This window comes from Entelurus aequoreus, linkage group LG05, assembly GCF_033978785.1.
Source record: "Entelurus aequoreus isolate RoL-2023_Sb linkage group LG05, RoL_Eaeq_v1.1, whole genome shotgun sequence".
NCBI lineage: Eukaryota > Metazoa > Chordata > Actinopteri > Syngnathiformes > Syngnathidae > Entelurus > Entelurus aequoreus.
Genome location: NC_084735.1, coordinates 67,459,468 through 67,482,288, shown reverse-complemented (window position 1 = coordinate 67,482,288; position 22,821 = coordinate 67,459,468). Strand labels below are relative to the sequence as shown.

The 22,821-nt window shown below is 40.7% G+C and overlaps 1 protein-coding gene across 2 annotated transcripts in view; it reads left to right on the top strand.

Moving 5' to 3' along the window:
- The window catches only part of LOC133649811 (leukocyte cell-derived chemotaxin-2-like), a 67,236-nt gene that overhangs the window by 6,417 nt on the left and 37,998 nt on the right, over nucleotides 1-22,821 (top strand). The window contains exon 1 of one of the 2 annotated variants that reach the window (XM_062046485.1): nucleotides 17,809-17,927. The exons of the other annotated variant lie outside the window; for it this stretch is intronic. The gene's annotated coding sequence lies outside the window, so the exon portion shown is untranslated. Of the gene's footprint in view, nucleotides 1-17,808; nucleotides 17,928-22,821 lie in introns of those variants that run through there. 2 annotated transcript variants of the gene reach the window in all.

The following is a 22,821-nucleotide window of genomic DNA, read 5'->3' as shown; positions in this document are numbered from 1 at the left end:
TAATCGCCAACACACTGGGACTCACTGAAGGACTGACTGAATAAAAAAGATAATTAAGAAAATTGTGTACTTTTCTCTTCTGATATTTTCTCTAAGGACCCCAAGCTATCTGCAAGCAGCAATAATGTCTGACAGACAGGAGAGCAGAGTGGTCAGTGATGAATGGCAAGGGAACAGGCTGATTTGTACTGAGGAGAAAGAGAGAGAGAGAGCCAATTACAGTGAAATATATTCCAAAAGAGCCAAGTGACTAGCTGAAGGCAGGGACAAATGCCTTGGAGTGACCAAGAAGAGTGCAAAGTACCAAATGGCAAAATGTGGGAAGACCAACAGGAAGATCTGCTTTTACCACTTATCTTCACAACCAAAAAGTCGCTAAATGATGTTTTTAGTCGCTAGCCAGGTATGGCCAAAAGACGCGAAATCTAGCGGCAAAGTCGGTCAATCACACAGTGAAACAAATAATTTTAAAAAGATAGTAATCGTACAATGTCTTGTACTTTTGTCTTCTTTCTTAATATTTCTCAAAGGACACCAAAATGTCGCTATCTGCAGGCAGCTTGCTAGCTATGATGGCAGCAACAATGTACCTTAGAGTGACTGACCAACAAGAGCTCAAAGTACCTAATGGCAAAATGTGGAGAGACAGACACAATAAATTGCATTAAGATGAAGAGAACTGTTGCTATTATTAATCTTAACATCAACCAGAAAGTCGCTAAATGTCACCAGCCAGGTATGGCCAAAAGTCGCTTAATTGGCCACACACAGTAACAGAGAAACTAACAAAAAAAAGATCATAAAGATAATAGTTGTACAACTGTGTGTACTTTTGTCTTCTTTCTAAATATTTTCCCAAAGGACACCAAAATGTTGCTATCTGCAGGCGGGAGCGTGCCTATGTTCCCCGGGTCCTATGTTCCCCGGGTCCTATGTTCCCCGGTTGTTCCTGGGTCTTTGTATGCGACCGGGGAACTTAGGACCCTTTTTCTAAAAAAGGGTCCTATGTTCCCTGCATTGTATCTGGCGAAATTGCGAAATTGTGCCCTGACCAAAACCATCCCTAAACCTAACCTGTCACAGGGCGTTGTGGAGCACTTTTTTTTGGCGAAATTGTGCCCTGACCAAAACTATCCCTAAACCTAACCTGTCACAGGGCGTTGTGGAGCACTTTTTTGGCGAAATTGTGCCCTGACCAAAACCATCCCTAAACCTAACCTGTCACAGGGCGTGCGGCAGCAGATAGAGCAACTCAAACGCGAACTTCCTTCCTTCGACAACTTAAACGCGTCTCTGTCATGCGTGTCTGCGTGCGTCTTACTTAGTCGCGCATTGGAAGCAGCGGGGAACATAGAACCCTTTTCTGGAAAAAGTGTTGTACGTTCCCCGCAGCGGGGAACATAGAACCCTTTTTTTTAAAAAGGGTCCTTAGTTCCCCGGTAGAGGGGAACATAGGACCCGGGTAACATAGGGACGGGGAACATAGGGATGACCCGCTGCAGGCAGCTTGCTAGCTATGATGGCAGCAACGATGTCTGCCAGACAGGAGAGAGTGGTCAGTGACGATCGAATCGAGAAAATGACAAAATGGGTCAAAGACCAAAAAGTTATTAACTGACAGCAGTGACAAATGTCAGACTGTAAACTTTCTCGAAAGAAAAGGACAAAATGGGAAGATGCTGATAATAACAGCAAAATGGAAAATATAAGAATTTCCAAGTAATGCTCAACTCAAGTGTGTGTGTGTGTGTGTGTGTGTGTGCGCGTTAAACTTCTTGTTGAATGATTTCAAATTATCTCTGAGTCTGAACTGAGGGAAAGGAAACCAAATTTTGAGCAGTCTCTCACGAGTTCAAAATACCAAATGAGGAGATTCTAAAAGAACAGACCGGTTTATGAAAGACTTGATGGGGGAGGGGCACAGCTAAGAATACTTGAGTGAGATTCTGTGATCCAAATTCGAGATAGAGCTTTTTGATAATGATAATTTGTCAGAGTAAGGTTGTGTAATCAAAATTTGAGAATGAGCTTTGTCAATCAATCAAGAATATTTGCATTAAGTTCTGTGATCAAAATTCAGAAACAACCTTTAATAATTGATAAAGAATATGTGAGTGAGGTTGTGTGATCCATCCAATTTGAGAATTAGCTTTGATAATAATGATTGAGAGCCTCTGGCCCTCTGTGGATCATGGCCGCGGGGCCAATTTTGCCTGGCCCCTTGGGGCCTCTGTGGGTCGTGGCCGCGGGGCCAAGTTGGCCTGGCCCCTTGGGGCCTCTGACCCTCTATGGATCGGGGCCAAGTTGGCCTGACCCCTCGGGGCCTCTGGCCCTCTATGGATCATGGCCGCGGGGCCAAGTTGGCCTGACCCCTTAGGACCTCAGGCCCTCTGTGGGTCGCGGCCGCGGGGCCAAGTTGACCTGGCCCCTTGGGGCCTCTTACCCTCTATGGATCGTGGCCGCGGGGCCAAGTTGACCTGGCCCCTTGGGGCCTCTGGCCTTCTGTGGCTCGCGGCCGCGGGGCCAAGTTGGCCTGGCCCTTTGGGGCCTCTGGCCTTCTGTGGGTCGTGGCCGCGGGGCCAAGTTGGCCTGGCCCCTTGGGGCCTCTGACCGTCTATGGATCGTGGCCGCGGGGCCAAGTTGACCTGGCCCCCTGGGGCCTCTGACCCTCTATGGATCGTGGCCGCGGGGCCAAGTTGGCCTGGCCCCTTGGGGCCTCTGACCGTCTATGGATCATGGCCGCGGGGCCATGTTGGCCTGGCCCCTTGGGGCCTCTGGCCCTCTGTGGGTCGCGGCCGCGGGGCCAAGTTGACCTGGCCCCTTGGGGCCTCTTACCCTCTATGGATCATGGCCGCGGGGCCAAGTTGGCCTGGCCCCTTGGGGCTTAAGATTATTATTTTTGCAAAAGTAGTTTTGCTTGGGTCGCGGCCGCGGGGCCAAGTTGGCCTGGCCCCTTGGGGCCTCTGGCCCCCTGGGCCTGGGCCCGGTAGGCCCGGTCATTAATCCACCTATGATTGTTTGACTCCACCTGTGACACAGTCTTGAACTCAGGGGCTCCTTTAAAAATCAAAAAGGCCAAAACTAAATCAGAACCCTGGTTTAATGAGAGAAGCCGTGCGATCAGACGTGAGTGCCGCAAAGCTGAACGCAGGTGGAAGAAGGACAAGCTTTAGGTGTCACTCCAGATTTTAAAGGACTGTTGGCATCGATATCAGAGCACAGTAAAAGAGGCAAAAAGAGAACATTTGACAAACATTATTGCCTCAAATAGTCTTGACCCTCGTGTTTTATTCAAAACCATTGACTCTGTTCTTAATGCCCCTCAGCCTACATGTTTGGAACCCTCCTCTGAATTGTGCAATGCCTTTTTAAAGTATTTTATTGATAAGATTGCCACAACGAGGGCTCTCATCTCTGTTCCGACCTCTGACCCTTCTGTCCCGTTTAACTACTCTGCTGTTTTTAATCAGTTTGAGCAAGTGACTCTGCGGCAGTTACAAGAGTTAACTAATCATATGAAGCCCTCAGGTTCCCCCCATGATGCTGTCCCTCCTACATTTTTTAAAGAAGTGTTTTCTTGCATAGGGCAGCCAGTTCTTAACATTTTAAATAGCAGTCTGTTTTCTGGTGTGGTTCCTACCAGTTTTAAACACGCCGTGGTTCAACCGCTTTTAAAGAAACCTGGTCTGGACAGTTCAGTATTAGCCCATTTTAGACCCATTTCTAAGCTGCCTTTTCTCTCAAAAATCTTGGAGAAGATTGTTTTTACCCAGTTGAACACTTTTTTAGAGGACTCTGATATTTTAGAAGTCTTTCAGTCTGGGTGTAAACCCCTCCATAGTACCGAGTCAGCATTAGTAAGGGTTTTTAATGACATCTCTCGAGCAACAGACTTAGGTGATCATGTGATTTTAGTTTTACTCGATCTAACAGCAGCATTTGATACGGTGGACCATAATATTTTAATTAGCCGCCTACAACATCATGTTGTAGGCGGCTAACATGTAAAGGTTAACATGTAAAGCGACTTAACATGTACTTAGATAAGCGCTATATAAATCCCAGGTATTATTATTATTATTATTATTACAACATCAAGTGGGCATCTGTGGTACTGCCCTGAGTTGACTGAAGTCATATTTGACTAACAGGACCTTCTCTGTAAATGTTGCTGGTTCTGAATCTGCTGTTGCTCCCTTAACATGTGGGGTCCCACAGGGCTCAGTTTTAGGACCACTGCTCTTTTCTATTTATTTACTTCCCCTGGGCTCAATCCTAAGAAAGCATGGTATTTGTTTTCATTGTTACGCTGATGACACACAAATTTATTTTCCGTTAAAGAAAAATCATGCCTCTTCAATACAGCCATTACTTGCTTGTCTTGATGACATCAAGGCCTGGATGGCCCTAAACTTCTTAAACTTCAATGAAAAGAAGACAGAAGTAATAGTGTTTGGACCTAGTGGTACCTGTGAGCTTCCCCCTGTTGACTTTGGCCCCTTGGCTTTGTACGTTAAGCCCATGATCACCAACCTGGGTTTTCGTATTGACAGTGATTTTAAATTGGACCGTCAGATTGGCACAGTGGTGAAAGCCAGCTTTTTTTATTTACGTCAGCTGGCTAAGGTTAAAAACCTTCTTTCTAGGCAACAGTTTGAGACAGTAATCCATGCCTTTATTACATGTCGGCTGGATTACTGTAACGCTTTATATTTTGGAATTAGTCAGTCCTCCCTCTCACGTCTGCAGCTGGTCCAAAATGCAGCTGCCCGACTTTTAACAAACACAAAAAAAAGAGAGCACATTACTCCTGTTTTAGCCTCCCTCCACTGGCTGCCTGTGTCTTTTAGAGTCCATTTTAAAATTATCTTACTTGTTTTTAAATCCTTACATGGTCTTGCCCCACCTTACCTCTCTGAGCTGCTCCACCTCTATGCCCCCACCCGGTCCCTCAGGTCAGCTGATCAGCTGATCCTGGAGGTACCCAAATCCAAGCGTAAGCTCAGGGGGGACAGAGCCTTCTCTGTTGCGGGCCCCAAACTCTGGAATGATCTTCCACTCCATGTGAGACAGGCCCCTTCTTTGGCTATTTTTAGGACCCTTCTTAAAACCCATTTTTATTCACTGGCTTTTAACCCAGCATGAGACTTTAAACTGTTTTTAACTTTTAACTTTTTTAACTGCTTTTTATCTAACAAAATTGTTCTTAGGGTAATTTTGTATTTGCTTTTTTAATGTGTATTTTACTTCTGTTTTAAATTTTATTTTTTAGTCTGTCCTTTGCCTTTATTTCTTTGTGGTGTACAGCCCTTTGTTTTTCAACTGTGGTTGTTTTTAAAGGGCTTTATAAATAAAGTTGGTATGGTATGGTATGGTATGATATTGCCATATTTTTGCTGAAAGGATTTAGTAGAGGACATCGACGATAAAGTTCGCAACTTTTGGTCGCTGATAAAAAAGCCTTGCCTGTACCGGAAGTAGTGTGAGGTCACAGGTTGTGGAGCTCCTCACATCTGCACATTGTTTACAATCATGCCACAAGCAGCGAGAGCGATTCGGACCGAGAAAGCGACAATTTCCCCATTAATTTGAGCAAGGATGAAAGATTTGTGGATGAGGAAAGTGAGAGTGAATATATATACTCTATTAGCCACAACACAACCAGGCTTATATTTAATATGCCACAAATTAATCCCACATAACAAACACTTCCCCCTTCCCGTCCATATAACCAGTGTTGGGTTAGTTACTGAAAACCAGTAACTAGTTACAGTTACTAGTTACTTTATTTCAAAAGTAACTCAGTTACTAACTCAGTTACTTACACCAAAAAGTAATGCGTTACTGTGAAAAGTAACTATTTAGTTACTTCTTTTTTTTTTAAAGCTCCCATTAATGCCCTTTTAGCCTTCATTTCAGTACTGTTATTGCACTGGAGAATAATACGATCTGTTGACCAACTTGACATGCATTTGTATCTTCCTTTTAACATAATTAATGAAAAACAGTGCAACATAAAAAGGCATTTCTCCTTTCTTTAAACTTGGACCAATGACCATTAATAAAAAACAACTTAAAGTGCAACATAAGAAGGCACATCATCTTCCTTGAAACATAGATAGTGAAATAAAGCCTGACATCTGGAGTGATGCTGCTGTCTTCCACACTTGGAGTCATGGATTGTAGAATCCTTGTTTTCAGTGGCAGGATCATTGACACAGATGGTGAAGTTTCAGTGCTCAGTAGAGATGTAACACTTTTGAGGGGTTTAAGCACCTGGAGGACCTCCTCTGCCACTCTCACATCATCAGACAGGTTGATGATGTCTTTGACATTTGTCTGCAGGTTGTTGTGGGTCAATGCAGAGTATATAACTGCCTGCTGCTGCAACATTTCATAAGTGGAGTTCCACCTCGTTGGGACATCATGTATAAACTTTATGAGTAGGCAGCTTTAGCATGTCTTGCTTTGTCTTAAGCACATGAGCAGCTGTCGTGCTTGGGTGGAAGTAGGAAACCTCCCTCCTGATCCTCCCAAGGAGGCGCTCCATCCTATTGACTGAGATGTAATGCCAAATTCCCTACATGCACTACCTGTGGTCCCAGTCCTGCCTCATTCACTGCAAGTATTTGATTTTTGGCGTTATCACGTGACTTGGATATCTTTATCCTCCATTCCTCCACTGCTTGTGTCAGTACCTGCGCAAGGTGACTCTCGTAGAGGGGGCGTGTCTTCTCATCTGCCAATCTGCTGTGATGAAGTGAGCTCTTATCGTCACATAGTTCCCCTGGACGTCCACCTGAGCGCAATAGATGATGCTCGGGATAGCTCATCATCCACAACTTTTTTCTTCTCCTGCTCATAAAGATCTGGCAAAATCTTATCGCTGAAGTGGGTGCGCAACGGGATGTCGTAACGTGGCTCAAGCACATTCAGCATGTGTTTAAAAGCCTCGTTTTGCACAACCGAGTCTGCACCTATAAACACACCGATTAAATGGCGCGGGGCGTTCAAGCTCCTCCGTTACTCCGCTCGCCATGACCACGCTGTGTGTGGACTGAACGTGCGGACACCTTTTTTTTTGTTTCATACATCAAACAGCGGATCACGTGTGTGCCGAACCGAAGACACGCCCCGTCCCCCCCCCCCCCCCACCCTCCTCCCCACACCCACACCCACACCCAGACATGGGTGTGGGTGTCTGGGTGTGTACTCTTTTTTTCTCTCCGGCTTGTGACAGAGGAAGATTCAGAAGAAAGACACCGCAGAGCTTCTGTTTCTAACCAATACTACATAAAAAATAACGTAAAGTGACGCAGTAATGCATCATGTAGTAACGGTAACTGAGTTACTGAATATAAAAAAATTACGCGTTAGATTACTAGTTACCGCCGAAACTAACGGCGTTACAGTAACGCGTTACTTTGTAACGCGTTAGTCCCAACACTGCATATAACCTACCAATACAAATCAAACACCCGCACAACACACTCAATCCCACAGCCCAAAGTACCGTTCACCTCCACAAAGTTCATACAGCACATATATTTCCCCAAAGTTACGTACGTGACATGCACATAGCGGCACGCACTTACGAGCAAGCGATCAAATGTTTGGAAGCCACAGCTGCGTACTCACAGCACCGCGTATCCAACTCAAAGTCCTCCTGGTAAGAATCTCTGTTGTCCCATCTCCACAAGCATGCGTATCCAACTCAAAGTCCTCCTGGTAAGAGTCTCTGTTGTCCCAGACCAATGGTAAAGCTTGACTGTCATCATTTGGGAATGTAAACAATGAAACACCGGCTACGTGTTTGTGTTGCTGCAGCCGGCCGCTAATACACCGCTTCCCACCTACAGCTTTCTTCTTTGCTATCTCCATTGTTCATTAAACAAATTGCAAAAGATTCACCGACACAAATGTCCAGAATACTGTGGAATTTTGCGATGAAAACAGACGACTTAATAGCTGGCCACAATGCTGTCCCAAAATGTCCGCTACAATCCATGACGTCACGCGCAAACGTCATCATACCGAGACGTTTTCAGCAAAATATTTCGCGGGAAATTTAAAATTGCACTTTACTAATCTAACCCGGCCGTATTGGCATGTGTTGCAATGTTAAGATTTCATCATTGATATATAAACTATACGACTGCGTGGTCGGTGGAGTGGGTTTCAGTAGGCCTTTGATATTGTTCAATCTCAATGGCACTTACCATAAACAAACTGAAAATATAATTAATCATTTAATGACCTAATCCCTAGCTGTTGGCAAGGCAGCATTTTACGATGCTGATTTTAAGATAATAATCGTCAATGAAGCAGACATCATACAACTGCCCAGCGGCTATAAATGAAAATGGTTAAACTGGTATTGAAAACATTTTAACATTTTGTCTTTTGGTGTTTGTCAAAAACAGGTCTTGAAAAATAAGGATCTTTTTTTATCCAGGTCAGTATGATAAATCATATCCTATCACTCCAGAAATCCCCACTATTGCAATCCCGGAGGTTTACCCTTCCTACGTGATAAGCAGACCACGCAGGACACTCAGTCTGTTCACTGATTGTTGTGTAATTTGCATGCGTAGCATTTTATAGAAGCCTCATTTGTGGCCGGCTAGTAATTAGTCAAGCATTTGGGAAGCCATTAAGGGACATACGGCCTGTTATCGACTGCCTGGCCTAGTTTATGGTCGACACGAGTATATACCTGTATGTTGGCGACTATGAAAAACCTGAACCATGACACCCCAAGGCAGGAACAAATACACAAAACAATCCCAGAGTTTCCCAAACAGTAAATCTTGTAGCTGTCAATAAATCAGTCCACCCAGTAAAGCCAGCAGTAAAGCCCAACATAACTCAATCACCCTGTTGAAAGGATGTGTGACCGCCGGCTGTGGACCACTGCGGAATCTTTAACCGTGTTTTTGACCTCATTAGCTTAATTCAAACGCAACACCCTGCTGTTTACTTCTGACTTTGCAACAATGTACAAATACCAATTTAGCACCGGCTGAGGAACTAACTCAATATTGGAGAAAGTGATAATGTCCCCTCAACCGTCATCATCAGGGATCAGATATTAAACACTCGGAAATGGCGCCGGAGGGGAATTTAATCTTCCAGAGATTGTTCATTTTGGGGGGTTCAGGAGACCTATGGCAGGGAATGAAGACGCAAAATTAAATCTTGGAAGAACTTGATATTTTCAGTCAGGTTTGTTCAACGCTGGGCAGCTCAGAGCATTGTTTGCACCTAAGACTGCAAAAGTAAAGCAAACTTCTGCTGGAGTTGCAGGATAGTTGTAAACCAATGACCTGTAACAATAGTGCGAGAATTATTATTAGTATGTTGACTTTCAAGCATTTGTTCTGCAATGTCACATTGGACTTCCTGAGGCCAAAATTGTCAGTTTTTCCAAAACTAGGGGTGTCCTGATACAAATCTTTTACTTCGGATATGACACCATTATTGGAGCCTTGAGCAATGACCAATACCAATATTGATCCCATATACAGTCGTGGTCAAAAGTTACACTTGTAAAGAACATAATGTCATGGCTGTCTTGAGTTTCCAATCATTTCTACAACTCTTATTTTTTTGTGATAGAGTGACTGGAGCACATACTTGTTGGTCACAAAAAACATTCATGAAGTTTGGTTCTTTTATGAATTTATTATGAGTCTACTGAAAATGTGACCAAATCTGATGGGTCAAAAGGATACATACAGCAATGTTAATATTTGGTTACGTGTCCCTTGGCAAGTTTCAATGCAATAAGGCACTTTTGGTAGCCACCCACAAGCTTCTGGCAAGCTTCTAGTTGAATGTTTGACCACTCCTCTTGACAAAATTGGTGCAGTTCAGCTAAATTTGTTGGTTTTCTGACATGGACTTGTTTCTTAAGCATTGTCCACACGATTAAGTCAGGACTTTGGGAAGGCCATTCTAAAACCTTAATTCTAGCCTGATTTAGCCATCCCTTTACCGATTTTGACATGTGTTTAGGATCAGTGTCCTGTTGAAACACCTAACTGCGCCAAAGACCCAACCTGCGGGCTGATGATTTTAGGTTGTCCTGAAGAATTTGGAGGTAATCCTTCTTTTTCATTGTCCCATTTACTCTCTGTAAAGCACCAGTTTAATTGGCAGCAAAACAGGCCCAGAGCATAATACTACCACCACCATGCTTGACTGTAGGTATGGTGTTCCTGGGATTAAAGGCCTCACCTTTTCTCCTCCAAACATACAGTATTTCTGGGTATTGTGGCCAGACAGCTCAATTTTTGTTTCATCTGACATCACATGGACAAAGATAAGACCTTCTGGAGGAAAGTTCTGTGGTCAGATGAAACAAAAATGCCATATTGTTAGATTAAGGATTTATGTTACATAAGTATAGCTTGTGTGCTATTGTGTGCTTCGCTGGTGTGTAGCTGTTAGCTAGCCTATAGCCTTCCATGTTTATCTTTTCTTAATAACTTGAATATAAGAAAAGACCAACCGTGTGTGCTTATTGGAGGACATTTAGATGTTAACTCACTGTCAAGCTTTGCACAACTAAATATGCTGCAGGCATGCTCATATCGGAGTTCATATCAGAGATTTTAGCTGTAAACCAATCTAATCCCATACTGTTTTTTGCTTAGAACGGACCAATATTAGAGATCAACAAAGGATCAAGACAACAATAATGTATATTCATATTTCTTTCAACTCAATACAAGTCAGTCTCTTTGAAATTGTCAGCCCAAAGTAAACATATCAAATTATTAAACTTTGGGGTTTTTAACCGTTTAAAGGCCAGTGTGTTAACGTAGTGCCATTGTTTTCCTACTTCAAACAATAAAATAAACACACACACACACCATTATTTTCCTACACACTAACTCACCATTTTTACCGGGGGCCGCATGAGCTACCCGAGCACTGCTGGAGGGCCACATCGACAATATTTCAATTAAATGTTGCTCAATATTATTTTTGATATATACCGTAAGATAAATAATAATAATAATAATAATAATAGTAATACTTCAACATAGTGTGTGTAACAGCATTCCATGACTAATATATATAAATTAACATTAATAATAAATGACAGTAAAATAAGCACACGTATGACTGAGGAGTCATAGTGTAACTTTGTGTGGTGTTTGAGTTGTCCGACTTTTTGTGTGGCCTTAAACGCACCAGTGGTTTAGTGCTATGCGTGTTGGTGACAGATGACAAGTTGGTTTTGGCCTGGTTTGTACGGCAGAAAATGACTAGTTTTTCGAGATAGAATTGTTTTACTCACGTTTTTGGTGTGGTTATGTCCGAATATAAACAGTTTTGCTCAATAAAGTGATCGATATAATTCCTGTCCTCGAAGCATCTCGATAGACGTTACAATAATTGAACGGTGTTCAATTGAACGGTGTTGACGAACACCATTAGGGCCGCTTGTTGTCACTGTCACTCAAAGTTGCATTGCAAAATTACATAGAATAAATATGTTTATTTTGTTTAGAATTCAGATGGGATTTGATTTGGTGCGCGGCATATATTTGCTGCGCGCAGCGGACGCTTGAGCAGTGCGCAATTGCGCAGGCACGCACCTTAGGTGAGGGGACGTTGCTTTGCAGTTCATGTGTTGTTGAAAACACGGCATTCCTCATCAACTTTTCTCTTTTTGGCGTCTCGGGTGTAAACCGTGCATCACTTGTCGCTGCATGTGCACCTTCACTCGCAGGTTACACACGGACACACGCCCATAAATAATACTTTTCAAAATAAAAGCAGCACAGTTGTATTGCGCGCAGGACATAGATGTTTTTTCAACTTTATTTTGTAATTGCAGTCGTTCACATTCACTCACAATCACGCATACGTCCACACGGAAGTAATACAAATAACGATTTTCAAAACAAAAGCAGCACCGTTGTATTGCACACTCGACATAGATACTTTTTAAAATTGATTTTGTAATTTATAATTGGCCTCACGCGGGCCGGACAGGGACGCACAAAGGGCCGGATGCGGCCCGCGGGCCGCAGAATGCCCAGGTCTGCACTAACTCATAACCCATTATCCAACTTTTGTAGCGACACACAGGTATATTTTCAAAAGCAAGGCACCCTTGAGGAAGAAAGTCAAAGATACATTGAAAGACTACATTTGTGTATGTTATGTCAATAGTTTTCATTAGGCCCTTTTCCACCAAAAGTTCCGCTACTTTTTGTTCCTGGATCTATAGGTTGCCGTAGAAGAGTGTGTTTTGTGTTTCCACCGCATTTCACAGTCCAGGGTAGTTTATACAAATCAGGCTGATGACATATGGAGGAGTGGTTTACTATATTTCTACACTGATACCATGTAAATAAACAAAGAACATTAGGTCACAGTTATTTTACTAAAAAGTAAGAACATGAATTACAAAGCAATAATATACAAAACGATATGATTTGAAAAAATTAAGTGTACCAAATGTTTATAAAAGTACACAATGTCCAACACTCAGAAAGTCGTCCTCTCTGTAAATGATGAATTCATGAGGGTCAGGTGATTTATTTTGGTCAATTTCAGTTGTAAATAACAATATATAAAGTATAAATGTCAGGGATTATCTTGCAACAACACAAACACATCGGCTTTAGCGTTAGCATGTTAGCATTGGCATTCTGTTCACTCGGGTTGAGGCTAATAAAGCCTGCTCAGTGGCCTAGTGGTTAGAGTGTCCGCCCTGAGGTTCGGTAGGTCGTGAGTTCAAACCCCGGCCGAGTCGTACCAAAGAATATAAAAATGTGACCCATTACCTCCCTGCTTGGCACTCAGCATCAAGGGTTGGAATTTGGGGTTAAATCACCAAAATGATTCCTGAGCGCGACCACCGCTGCTGCTCACTGTTCCCCTCACCTTCCAGGAGGTGGAACAAGGGGATGGGTCAAATGCAGAGGTTAATTTCACCACACCTAGTGTGTGTGTGACTATCAGTGGTACAATTAACTGCTTATAGTTTCCAAAAAAAAAGTTACTGCAAGTCGAAAGCTCCTTTTGGTCTTCTTTCTCTCCGGTGTCAAGTTTGTTGTAACAAAAATACACAAGAAACAAGAAATAAACAAGTCGCCGCACATATTCTGATAGCGGTCGTGTGTTTGAAAAATAAGTTTTAGGAAGACCCCCGACTGTGTTCAACCAATCAGCGTTTGACAGCACAGCCCGCCTCCGAAAAGGTTTACAGGTAGCTTCACAAAGTCCCACCTTGCAGGCAAGAACTTCAAAAGGTTCCTGAAGAACTACATCTACCCCGGTAGTTTTTGGTGGAAACACCGGGGGGACTTTATTTACCCGGTGTAAGTGGGAAAGTTCATGCCGTGGAAAAGAACCTAATGAAACTTTTTTAGCACTAGGAAGTATTGTGTCAGTATTTGTGGAGCCTGGCAATTTCAGGCTAGTTTAATGAACAGTTCTAAAACGAGTAAATGTAATGTCCTCCAACAAATTTGACCTATATCCATTCCAAACAGCCAGAATACCTGGACAATAAAAATAAAAAAATGTTCCTTCAGTATGACATAAGGGTTACCTTTTATCAACAGATACTTGTCAGTCAAACATCTCTGGGATTCTTGTTCTGAAAGTAAATCTTAAGGGATATAGTCTAGAGGTGTCAAAAAAAATTAGATTTTCGAGTTAATTGCGATTCTTATTTGTAAAAAAAAATGTTATCGATTAAAAAAAAAAAATGTTGTATCTATCCTGTCCAGCCACTCGGTCAAATCACAGTGTTGATGTAAAAATCTGCTTTACAGATCTACTTTAGGAAAGACAAATGTTGAATATTTCTATTTGTATTCGACTGTAATAAATGTTTGGGTATAATTTTATTAAACAATCAATCAATCAATCAATGTTTACTTATATAGTCCTAAATCACGAGTGTCTCAAAGGGCTGCAACGACATCCTCGGCTCAGATCCCACATCAGGGCAAGAAAGAACTCAACCCAATGGGATGACAATGAGAAACCTAGGAGGTTATAAAACCAGTTTACTTTTATGTTATATAGGAATTTATCAGAGCTGTATATCTACTTTATGAAGGAATGTAGTCAATCATAGAACTGGCACCCAATGCTATTAAAAAAAGTATTGATTTTGAATAGAGAATTGTTTTGAATGGAGAATCGATTCTGAATCGAATCTTTACCCCTAAGAATCTAATCGAATCGTGTGGTGCCCAAAGATTGACATCCCTAATCTAGTCTCTATGCAATCCTTAGAACCTCCAATAAAATCTTGGTCACCACTAATAAGAAAGCACATTTGCTTCTGGAGGAAAGAAGCAAAAACAACCACAATGGCTATTGGAGTCCAAACAGCCTCTATAAACGATGCTTGAGGCAAAGACCCAGGCCGGTGTTTATCCCATCGGGTCACACAAAGTCAGTCCAAGTTGAGTCATAGCCAGAAAGATGAGACACTTTCAGTCCCTCAACAAAGTACAGAAGCAGTAAATTGAGCTGTTGGTATTTTCTTCTACAACAGGAACAAAAGAGGCAGAAGCTGCGCTTGTGCAATACTAAAAAAAAAAAAAAAAATGGGTCGGATACACAAGACTGCATTTGTACTAAGTGACAGCCCTATTAATCATGGACGGGGTGCTGTTGGTGCCCACTGGCTTTGCTCTGCAGGTGATTTGTCCCTCTGGATGGAAGGAGTAGGGGACACCAACCTCCCCCGTGTTCTCCCTCCTCTCTCATGCCCTCTGTGTAACCCATTCTCTAACTCCGCTACTTTGATGCTCTGCTGCCTCACTTTCTTTCCATTTTCCTCCATGCCCTTGGAATGTTTTGAAAACCATTTTCCCACCCCAAAAAAAATCGGTCCTATGATGTCCTAAAAGTTTGGGATCCTCTCAAATGTCTCGGGTGTCGATGTCTGCAATGGATGCATGCAAATGTCAAAGAGCTTGACTACATACCAAAAAATACACCACTCAGCTGCGGAAATACATGCATTTGAAATAAAAATTAAAAATACTTAAGTGTTCCACTATGGAACACTCTGTTACAGTCTCTGTTAACGTATTGGCAAACATTGCACATAACAAGCCCGTCCGTTTGCAGGCATATACATTTTTGTGATCCAGTTCCCAAACAAAGAATCACACACGCGGTGACTCTGCCCTTTATGAAGCTGTATCTGGGCCAAAAGTTTTGCATTAGAAAATGAACAATCTTGTTTTAATATGAATCCGAATCAGATGTTAACATTTGAAAAATACATCAATTAACTTCACACATTATTTTCATCTGGAAAAAAAAAAGGTTTCGAATCTAAAAAAAATGCAATTTTAGACCAAATACAATACATTACTGTAATAAAATAAGTTTTGAATCGGAAAAAAAACTAAATATATGAAAATTAAAAAATGTATTCAAAATAATTACCAGAGTGAATCCTAATTATATTCAACCTGAGAAAAATGTGTGCTTGTATTTTTACACTAGTAAGGGGATTAATATGGCCCCATTCGCGACGGTTTACCTGACATTAAATGTGACGAATTGGGGGTGCCCTATCCACTTTACCCAGATAGGGCTAAATAATGTATTTTTTGTGGCAATTACAACTTTGACCACAGTGTCAGTTGCTATGTAGAGTGGTGCTTTCCATTATGTTCAGCAAACTGCATTGCAAAACAAACTAACCCCCTACTCCCCTCCTCTCACACAGGCTCCACCCATAATGGGTGGAGCTCGTTGCAAAGCATAAAAAAGACAGCAGAACAGCAGTCAAATCTTACCACTTCCAGTTACTTGGTGCAAGTAAACAAAATCATAGATTGATGTGTCATCAAAATCGTGGATTGAATCAATGTTAGCTAAAAACAGAATATAAATGCGGAAAGTCACGGAAATTGGCGTAATGTGACTGAGATGCTGTCATTGAGAAGAAAATAGGAAACATACTGTATTTACCGCGCACTTGACAAACACTCAACTCCGTGAAGCCGTGCCAGCCAGGTTGCCGGCTCTCTATACATGGCAGCCATGCACGGTGCACCCTTCTGGGGTCATTTCTGTGCGTGCCTCAGGGACACATGGCCACGTCAAACTAACTCTAAAATACAGAGCCCAACATTTCCCAAATGACTTGTATGTGTCAGGTCATATGTTTCTTTTGCAAATATGATGACTGCTTGTCGCCATAAAGCTGTGTGAAAAACAACTGCTACTACTGCAGCCAGTTGCGGGTACGACCAGCGATTAAACATCTTTATTGATAAATTTGTGGTAACTTGACAGCTTCTAATACTAAGTTGGGACGCCAGTGTTGAAATAATAACAGATACATCTTGTTGTGTAACCCACCTTCCGCCGAGTGCCACTGGGATAGGCTTCAGAACCCCCCGCGACCCCGAAAGGGACAAACGGTAGAACATGGATGTATGGATCTTTCTTTTACCTGGAAACATGTCAACTCAAATATATTGGTACATTTTTATTGTGCTTTTTCTTTTTTTCTTTCTTTTTTTTCTTTCTCACTTAGAATGTTAATAAAACATTGAACTAATCCCTAGTTTAATTGTTTTTAGTACAAATACTATAAAATTGGCAGGTCAAAAATGTTAATATTAATGGAGACCGGATAATTATTCTATTTATTTGTAATATCACACAGTCCGAGAATGTGATAATCAGCTTGGAATAACCACAAATAAGGAAGCAACACCACAATATTTCCTCCTCAAAAGTGCCTCAAAGTCCAGTGTCAAGCGATCCAGTAATTCACAGGCCAATATCAATCCACTTAAAAAAGTGAAACATTTTTGTGATGTAATAATCCATAAAAATGCTCAGAAGCAAGATAGCATCCGCTGACAGGTCTCTTGTCGCCGCCTGACGTCACTCCATCGCGCCTCATTTGCGTGGCATCAAAACACACCTTGCTTAACTGCACATCCACCAAATATGCAATTTTTTTGTATTGATTTATATGATATAAATTATGATATGATATACAGTACCATGTAAAAGGTATGTGCTCTGCCTACATGAATACTATTTCCAGCTGAGTTTAATTGTAATGAATAGACACAGAGTGATGGATCTGTGTGGTCTTGACTAGATGACATAAGTGCATTGCACCTTGCACTGCAAACATTTTTGACTTGTTTAAGAATTAAAAAGCAGGTCTTGATAACATACTTTCATGCTCAAGCATGACGTTACCCTGTGTAGTAAAAATGTTTTTTTTAACATCTTTATTTACAACAATTATACCAGACCTGGGCAAATTAAGGCCCATGTGGCCCGTTAAGCTTTTCAATCAGGCCCACCGGACATTCCCTATATTTTTTTTAGATCTTTAACTGTAACTGTAGCTGCCATTGTGATGTGCAATGATGTTTTCAAATTACCCTAAGTCTTGAACTATACATAGTATTTCAATGGTTGGAATCTGTGCTTTTGCATGATATACTAGTTACTATGGTAATCTGATAGGTTGATTGGCAACACTAAAATTGGCCCTAGTGCGGGGGTCGGCAACCCGCGGCTCTAGAGCCGCATGCGGCTCTTTAGCGCCGCCCTAGTGGCTCTCTGGAGGTTTTTCAAAAATGTATGAAGAATGGAAAAAGATGAGGGGGGAAAAAAAATAATTTTTTTTGTTTTAGTATGGTTTCTGTAGGAGGACAAACATGACACAAACCTCCGTAATTGTTATAAATCACACTGTTTATATTAAATATGCTTCACTGATTCAAGTATTTGGCGAGCGCCGTTTTGTCCTACTTATTTTGGCGGTCCTTGAACTCACCGTATAGTCTGTTTACATGCATAACTTTCTCGGACTTTCTAGGCCGTGTTTTATGCCACTTCTTTTTCTGTCTCATTTTGTCCACCACACTTTTAACGTGCGTGAATACACAAAGGTGAGTTTTGTTGATGTTATTGACTTGTGTGAAGTGTTAATCAGACATATTTGGTCACTGCATGACTGCAAGCTAATCGATGCTAACATGCTATTTAGGCTAGCTATATGTACATATTGCATCATTATGCCTAATTTGTAGCTATATTTGAGCTAATTTAGTTTCCTTTAAGTCCTCTTAATTAAATTTATATCTCATGACACATGTAATATGGCTTTTAATTTTTTGCGGCTCCAGACAGATTTGTTTTTGTTTTTTTGGTCCAATATGGCTCTTTCAACATTTTGGGTTGCCGACCCCTGCCCTAGTGCGTGAATGTGAGTGTGAATGTTGTCTGTCTATCTGTGTTGGCCCTCTGATGAGGTGGCGACTTGTCAAGGGTGTACCCCGCCTTCCGCCCGAATGCAGCCTAGATAGGCTCCAGCATCCCCCGCGACCCCGAACGGGACAAGCGGTAGTAAATGGATGGATGGATGGATGGTAATCTAAGTCAGAGCAGCTCAGACGAGGCACCAAGCAATGTGGGTGGGGAGTGTTTCCACAGAGTGTCAGCCTGAAATGCTGGTGTCAAGGACAGACACAAAAGGAGATGTTTACAACAACGTTCTAAAACTTAGTGATATATCAGATAGTAGGTGTTTTTTTTCTACCCTTCACGTTCATATTTCGCTGTGTTTGTTGCATTTTTGTTGCGTTTCGCTTGATTGTAAAATATGTCGATCTAGAAGGGGTGTGACGTTCCTGTTGTCAATATTCAGTGTTTTATCTTTCATAGTTAATATTGTAAATCCCACATTCTTTATTTTCATGTACATTCTGGGTGTCTCATTCAGTAAAAAAAATTAAAATTCCATTCCGTTTAAGATGGTCTGTCTTAACGTTTTTAGCATTCAATCAGACATGATTGTGAGGTTTTGTATTAGTGTTTCTAAAAATCAGATATACCGTCCCCCAAAAACATTTTTTTGTCTAAATTTAGCTTCCCGAGGCAAAATAATTGCCCAGGCCGAAATTATACTGATAAGCGTAATCTATAAGGAATATCGATAAGGGTATCGCATCGATTAAATCCTAGTGATATACATCCCTAGCTGTAACATAACAAAATGTGGAAAAAGTGAAGGCTATGAATACTTTCTGGATGCACTATAGGTCAATTATCATTACCGGCATTGTTAGCCGCCTTTTTTTGGACTTTTTAGATCACAGAAAAGAGAAACATTTGTTTTTGTCCAACATGGCAAGCGGTAGAAAATGGATGGATGGATGGATGGCAACATTTTTTAAAGTGTTGTTCCCTTATAAGAACTGAAATAATCCTTAGCCAATTAGATCATTCAATTCTAGGAATAATAATACGGGTGAGAGAAGAATATAACTGGGTGATACACGCAGAAGAATGATCTGGTAAAGAGTGGAACGTAGAAGATTGGACCCGAGTACGTTTACATTTGTTTGTTCACAATTTTTCTCTTTTTGCTTCAATATTGACTCTCTAGCTACTGCAGTACAACATGTCCACATTTAACTCTCTTCTTAGCCGTTCACTTCGATTCTACTTGATATCAGTCATGCAACACCCACAGGAAGAAAACCAGAGTTCCACCAGAAAACATTCTATTTGTAACAGCTATTTCCTTTAATGGGCCAAATTTGTTTTGTCACCCGAGTTAGTCTAAGAAGAAAAAAGGGTGGGCAAAAACCCAAACATTGTAATGTATTTGACCCATGAGAGGAGATGGAGTCTGTAATAGACTGGGTGTTGTTGCCATGTCGCTTGCTTGCCATTCTTGTGTGTCAAATAATGGCTTTTCAAATCCAATCATCCTGCAAAATAGTCAAACCACTGGTGATTCCAATGACGTAGTTTTTCCTGCACGAGAATAAAGATGGAACATTACCGCCATGGGAGTAAGGCAGATATTGGTTTGAGCTTCCTTGGCAAGCTGTAAAATGTTTTCTGGGCTAACTGGGCAAAAAGGCACCCTTGTGTATTCTTTAAACTATTTATATCTGACTGGTGACACTAATGACTGCTGTTAACAGCGTCCATGTGTCTCGTTTGCCCTTTTAGTTCTGCTAGATCAAGTTGTTCAGTCCGTCACTCATTCTATTCCTCAAACTCCACTTTTTCTATGTCCTTTCGTTCTGAATACATGAAAATACACACGCCTGTATCGTTATGTGAAACTACAAATTGTAGTCTAAGGCAGTGGTTTTTAAACTTTTTGTCCTCGAGGCCCAATTTTTCCACAACAAAGGCCCACTCGAATATTAACACTGAATTAATAATCCTACTTTTGATTATAATAATAATTATATCTAACCTACAGGTTCCAACTTTGTGAAATGGTGTAAATAACAGATGAAAAATACAATTGGATAAAATAAATATAGTACATTTTTAATAAATAATGATGAATATTCTTCTGAACTAAACTGTCAATAAAATTAAAGTGTAAATCAAAATACAGCTTAACCACTTAGTTATCATTTTTGCGCTTAATAAATGTCTGTCTTTATCTGCAGACTTCTTCTGTTTGGTTGAGATTGTCAATACTGACAATACAGCTGAGAAACAGATATTTTTTGCTGGCCGTCAGAGGGGCGCTCGCAGCTCAACAATGGGCCCCTGCTCTAAGGTGTAATTCACAACTGTCAAACTAAAGGCACCGAGGCCAAATCTGGCCCTCCACATAATTTATTGCGAAAGCCTTGAAATAAAATGTGTCAAAGTATTTTAACTTTTCTTACTAAATGTATTTGTTCTTTCCATTTTGACAGAAAAAAAAATACATGTATGCAAACTGTATATATTTTAAAACTTTTGTATGTACTAATAATGCAACAAATATTATACTATCGAACATATCAAACTTTTTTTTAGTTAAAATAAAATGGGTATCTGCCTGACTTGTGATTTCAAAGCAAGCCATCTATCAAATTGTAAAGTGTTAAAAAACAATAGATTTTATGGTACTGGCAGTACAGTTACCAGAATTTTACTTTTAAAAAAATTATACAGTAAAATGCTGTAAAAAGAAAAAAAACCCTCAGTGAAAAGGGGTGTGATACCCATAGTCTCCGGCTTCAATTATTTGCTGCTTTTTGAATATTATATATTATATGATCAGGAGACTTTCCAAATTTTCAGTAATTCCTGTTTCTTCATGCATTTACAGTCCAGTCAGGCACATTAAAGCATGTAACAATAAACGGTATCATCAATAACTGCGGTAAAACCCCAGACGGTCAGTATTACCGCTTTGAAATTAAATTATTGAAAAACCGGGATTGATAACTGCACTTTCACAGACAAACGGACCGACTAACATTAGCATGCCACCTTAAATGCTAACATGGAAACAAGACGTCAACGTTTTTGTCGAATGCTGGCACGTTGTGAAGTATTTGCGATCCCAAAGATGCGGAGGACCTCAGGTAGTGTGCAGGTAAGAAGATTTCTTTACAAGGCAAAGTAACACAAACTGGTGCTAGCTTAGCGTAGCATTAAGATAAACAAAGTGAAACCATAGGTAGCATGAAACTGACAACAAAACCAACAAACAAACCGTCGTCTGTAGCGTACAGCGAACAATGGACTAGCAACTGAGACAGGGAAAACACCAGAATACAAAGGGGAGTGATGATATCAGGTGCAGCTAATCAGCCACTTGGCAACAAGAAAACAAAACCAAGAGAGCAAAGGAGCATTGAAAAACATAACTGGCCACTAAACTAAGGAGAATAATCCACAGACTCTAATATGGTGTAGTAAATCATGACAGTTTTTCCCCATTAAAGACCAACATACCCCAATATAAACTTGAATAAACACGTTGCTGTCAGTGCAACTATGATATTATTATAAACATATTTAATGAGTCTAATGAAAATAATATGGCTCTTAAGAAGCCAGAATACTACAACCCCTGGCAAGAATTAAGTGTTTCCATAACTGTTTTACTATGCTTGATCTGACAATGAAACTGTTACTGACTACCACAATTTATGTCTTTGATTTGTTTTAGTGCTTCTTACACCAGAAAGTTGCTGTTTGAAATTAATATAGTTTTGAGTTATGTTTTCATCTGTTTATTTTCTACAAAATTAAACAAGTGGATGAACATCCTGCAGGTCTGGTGATTCCATAATTATCTAGGGGTTGTTTTTAAAGTTTCTACTGCCAAGAAATTATTTGTAATTTTTTAAACAAAACTTGGTTAAAATTGAGCAAAAAGTCAAACAAAGTACTAACAAAATCCAGTTTAAGAAACTGTTCAAACTCAGTATTCAGTACAAAGAAGAAGAATCCTACAAATGTGTTGAAAAATGAGATAAACTTATTCATCTCATCTCGTGATTTTTAACTTATTTACCTATTTATTGAGAACGTTGTTATTTATTATTTGTGGAGTAAATTGTGTATATATGGAGAACATGAAGTGAATAAATGTGCTACCAATTGCCATGAAATGGAAGAGGTGTAGGACTAAATAAGCTCTGTTCCTTCCAACTCCTTTGATATGAACTTAAACCATAAACCATACCATGGTAACAATGATAACGGTGACAATTTGGTCACAACAACAATCACAATAAATTGTCATACCTAACTGCATGTATTTCTTGGTGTAAGCTTACTCTTCTTCACCTAAACAGCTTCACCAAAAAATATTATTTTAAAAGTCAAACAAGCACCCCTACCGAGTTGCTTGTGCTATAATTTTTCTGACATACACCAAATGGTGACGTTATTATTAGACCCCAAAAGTCGGGTTGACTTAAAATGTCTTCTAAAGATCTGCAAAACACCCTCTACAACTTTAGGGTGTTGACAATTACAATTTGGTACACACCTTTAGGGGAATGACAGGCACATTTGTGTAAAATT